This window comes from Octodon degus, unplaced genomic scaffold, assembly GCF_000260255.1.
Source record: "Octodon degus isolate 3935 unplaced genomic scaffold, OctDeg1.0 scaffold00246, whole genome shotgun sequence".
In the NCBI taxonomy this organism is placed as follows: domain Eukaryota; kingdom Metazoa; phylum Chordata; class Mammalia; order Rodentia; family Octodontidae; genus Octodon; species Octodon degus.
In genome coordinates this window covers 2,517,466-2,522,332 of record NW_004524822.1, presented here as the reverse complement: position 1 = coordinate 2,522,332, position 4,867 = coordinate 2,517,466, and the positions used below count along the sequence as shown (strand labels likewise).

The 4,867-nt window shown below is 34.7% G+C and overlaps 1 protein-coding gene across 1 annotated transcript in view; it reads left to right on the top strand.

The window, feature by feature from the left end:
* Syne1 (spectrin repeat containing nuclear envelope protein 1) overlaps positions 1-4,867 on the top strand; it is a 564,055-nt gene that overhangs the window by 159,019 nt on the left and 400,169 nt on the right. The gene's annotated exons all lie outside the window — the stretch shown is intronic.

The window sequence follows — 4,867 nt, the reverse complement described above, 5'->3', positions numbered from 1 at the left end:
AAATTATGCTAGAAAAAAATGTATATTTTGACCAAACAATCATATATGCATTCAGACATAGCTAGAATTATGTGATCTTAAAGCTATAAAGAATTTCAGGAAGAGAGTTAGCATTCCTGTCTAACAGGTAGAGAAACTGAGATGCAGAGGGCAATTTCTGATTGGACCTTTATTATTTATTTATTTGTATTGATCTCTTTACCACTCTACATTACATGTATGCAACTCTCCTGAATTTATAAATGTGCTTTTGCAGGTGATTTAAACTTTTATGTGTGTTTATTGTTAGAACTATCTGACTGTAAGGAGCAGGATGTAAAGGAATAAACACGCAATGAAAGCCTTTTCAGGCTTTGCAGTGGGAGAAGACAGGCAAAAGCATTGTTCTCAGATGTGCTAACTTGGTCAGGAATGCCATAATTATCCCAGGTATAGGACGCTGTTCAAAAAAACAATAATCAATGTTACAGTTCACATAAGATATGACACCTCTTTAGGCGTCTTCAGGCCTGTTGCTTTGACCATGGTCACTTTGGAAATGTAGTTAAATGACAGTGTCCTAAATCCTGCTACGTGTTAGGATGAAGGTGGAATTTCAATGTCCTAGACCGCTTTAGCAACCTATTGTGACTCTCTTGTCTATGATTTTATTTATGCACTTCCAGAATTTTTAAATTTTAAAATTATTATTCTTGGCTTTCTCTTCATCTATTACATACTATTTGTAGAGCATTTGCTTTCTAACTGGATCAGTGATTACATGTATGTAATTACACAGGAACATTGAAACTCCAGATTTAATTCTGTGCTTAGAATTTGTATTTTTGAGAATGTGAGTAATTGCCATTGAGAAAAAATGGAAACTATGGAAGCAATATGAACAGAGATTAAACACTGGGAGAATTTCTTTCCTATTCATTTTACTAACCAGTGTAATATGGTTTTAAAAGATTCTTTAATACTTTGCATTCAAAAAACATGTAATAGCCAACTAAAAAACAAACAATGGGCACTGGTAGGAAATCTTGAGCATGAAAAGGTTCTGTAGGATCCCCTGGTGACTTTGTTGGTGTCCCTAATGTAGTGAGAACAAGTCACAATTCCAAAATGTGATTTAGTGTTGCAAACTAAGCCTCCAGCTGATACTCTGGAATTTTATTGTGGATAAAGCACTACCTTATGTCCTCTAAGGAAAACACAGAAGAAATGAAATATGATTGGTTCCCTCCAAAGAAACTTGGTAGTTTAGTCATGTGACCAATTGTGCCAAGTTGCATAAAAATAAATGCAAAAATAATACAAAAACACAACAAATTTTACGTTGTCTTTGTTTAGCTGAGGTATATCTGAAGAAGAAATTCAGAGAGAAGGTGTTTTTCCCAGGGGATATCAGGTCTTATAATGATGCTAAATCATTTTAGAGGGTGTGGCATTGTTACAGGGATGACCATATTGATAAATGCAGTGGAGTCTAGGGACAGATTGAGAGAATGTACATAAATTTAGTCAGCCTGAGGTGGATTTCAGACGTGGGTGTAGGAATGGGGAGGCAAAATTGTTCAATAAATAGAATGAGAAAAATAAGTTTAACTTTTTAAAAATGCAATTATATTCTTATTTCATAGCTAATACCAAAATTATGTGCACACGGACTGAGGCTCTAATTGCAAGCACATTTTTAATATTTATTGGACTCACTGGGCATTTATCTTTTAGATACTGGGATTAGAAAAAATCATTCATTAAGACAAAAGACATTGATTTTAAAAATTGTTATCTTTAGCTATGTTATACCTCAGAAAAAACAGAAACTTAAGGATTAAACAATGAAGAAAAGAGAAAAGATAAGAAAAAAGGTAGGGGAAAATCATACAAATACATATCCAGGATGGCTGAGGTGATTGAACTAAAAATCTCCATCAGTTTTTTTCAAAATAGCATTAATCTGTAGAATTTTCACCTTGACTAACACTATGTGCTGATAGCTATGATCTAAGCAACTGCATTAAGGTCAACAATGTATAAGACAAAAGCCATGCTTGCATATCTGACCTCTTGGTCTTCTAAATATGTACAGTTTCTAATGTCATATCAAGTAGTACTATACCCTCTTCAAAACAAACTTAAAAAAACAGTTAAAAATAAAAAGAGACATGGACAAAAATTTAAGATTTCTTGAAAGCAAGTGGTAATATCGAACCATATGTTTAATCTTATATAACTATATCTACTAATCTGAGCAACAGATTTGACAATAAAATAGATAATATACAAACCGTTGTTAATCAGCTATTTTTGGTTTGAAAATCTGTAACATACATACTGCTGTATGTTGCCCTGTTTCTTTGTTTCTGATTTTTGTTCTTGCTTGGCCTTTATTTTACAAAATAAAATTAAAATATAAAGAATAAATACAGAAAATCCAAAACTTTGAAAGATGACAAAGCAGTAATAATCTTGTTGAAGATCTTTACAATTAATGCTGTGTAAGCATATAAAGCACATCTTCAAAACAATGTAAGTGCAAGCAACTCAGAGGAAAACTTGGGAGGGAGCTATGAAAGGACTTTGCCCATGCAGCGAGGCAGGGATGTCACATCGCCACATACTGGGAAAAGCAAGCACAGACCAGAATGGAAGCAGTAGACACACTGTACACATGTTTATAAATAGCTGTCAGAGCCAAGCGTGGGAGGACACGTGGGGCAGCAGCACTATTTTCTCCATGCTGACAGAAGTGCAAAACAGTGAAATCACTTTTTTGAAAAATTTGGCCCCTCTGTGCAAGTTCAAAAGTTCTATTCCCTTGATTGAGATCTTGTCTTGTTAAAAGAGAAACTGTACTGATACAAAAGATGTGAAGTTTGAGATGCAAAATATACATTGGTCTGTGTAAGTCACACCAGAAATATCCAAGGAATAACCCACATTGACATTAGGAGAATTTATGCAGAGCACATCATCTAGCTGTCAAAATAATTAATACAGTGAAGTTAACAAAACAGATGAACTTGAGCATTATAGAAAAGTGTATTCCAAAAATCATTATGTTACTCAGCATGAAGTTAAAATTCAAATACATATTTTAAGAAGGCTGAAAAATAAATTAATCTATATAGAATGCAAAATGATAGACTGCATTTATTGTGGTGGTTGCCATAGGTACAGGAAAATAATAATACAGAATGGATACAGTAGACTAGAGGGGCATCTGACTCTCATACATAATTGTTGATCCTGGCCTTGGTTTAGTTCGGCAGATTCGTAGGGTGATTTTACATTGTAAAAGAGAATTCATAAAATAAGCTATGTAAGTGAGGTATGTGTAGACCAATAATGAGACAATGATGTATAACTGTTTCTAATAAAAAAAATTTAAAAAATTTAAATGTATCTTCTATTTGAATATTTACTGAAAAGAGATTCCTAAAATCATAAGCAACATAATATTAATTGAAAATTAAAAAGAATTTGCTTTCAGATTTTAATGAGAAATTATTTAGAGCTCTGGGGTCATGGAGATGAGACCAGTTTCCCAGCTATGCAACCTGAGGACAATTAACGAATTTCCGTTCCTCTGCTCATCTCCATAACTGTAAAAGAGGCTAACAATATCTACTTCTTTGAAATTAGTTGGAGTTTTTAGTTTACCAATGTGGCACAGAGGAACTGTAATACATTTTGGTAACCTAAGCATAGATAAAGTATGCACAAGAGAGAACACACTATTGTGAATGCATTTTTATTCTTAGGGTTCTATTTTTAAGATTGGTGCATATGCTCCCTGTATTTTAGACATTCAAATCAAGATATGTTAATTCTCTCAGTGTTCTTGTTTGCTTATGTGATTTGGGAAAAAATGGTGGCTCTGTGAGAATACTCATCATATAAATCTCTCCTAATGCATACAATAAATAGGATAGACAGAAGTTGGTGGATTTCTGCTTTTTGGTGTGTATAAACCCACAGGTCAATGGCATTAACAGGTAAGCTGAGAATGACCATATCTTTTTGTTTGCTGGGGTTTTTTGTTTTTGTAAGTTTGGACATCACATATTTTCTTTTTGAATTTTATGTATTTGGTACAGGGTCTCACTAGGCAGGTTGGATTCCTAGTGATCCTCCTGTTTTTAGCCTCCCCAGTGCTTGGATTACAGGTGCACGCCACCATGCCCGGAATGGGTCACTGGCTCAGTGCTCCCGAGGGTGGGGTTGGCATGGCATGAGGTACCAGGGATCAAACCATGGTCCCTGTGCTTGCCTAAGCAGGCACTTAGTCTGATGAGCTATCTCGCCAGCCCTCACATTTTCATAATGCAAGAAAGATAACAATTCTTTGATGGTGTGATCAAAAGTGTGGGAATGTGCCAATGTTTAATACATTTAATAGAGCAAAAGATAGCTTTAATGACCCTTGGGATGCATCCTCTCACCTCAAGAACCTTCCTCTGGTCACTCTTGCTTTTCCTGAAGCAGTTCTGCACTTCTTCTTTTGTATCTTTAATCGAGTCATCGGGGTTGCACTGATGCCTGAATCAATGCAAATTTTCACTTTCATAATCATCTTGAGTTGGAGGAGGTCACATGGTGCCACATATGGTGGACGGGATGGACGAGGGCGCAGCAGGTTTTACTTAACAGAAACTGCTGCAAACCGTTGATTCGTGAGGATTATCATACAAAGTACAAAGAACGTTTAAATTGTAAAAGTCTAAAAAACCCATTTCAGTAATTGTCTTCAAAATATTAAAAATGCTCCTTGCTTTGCTTTAAATATATTTTCTCCTATCATTCCTTTTATCCTATGTCTTTTACTGTAATAAGGTTTTGTAAAAAATTTTAAACATTCACTGTATTTTTTGATCAC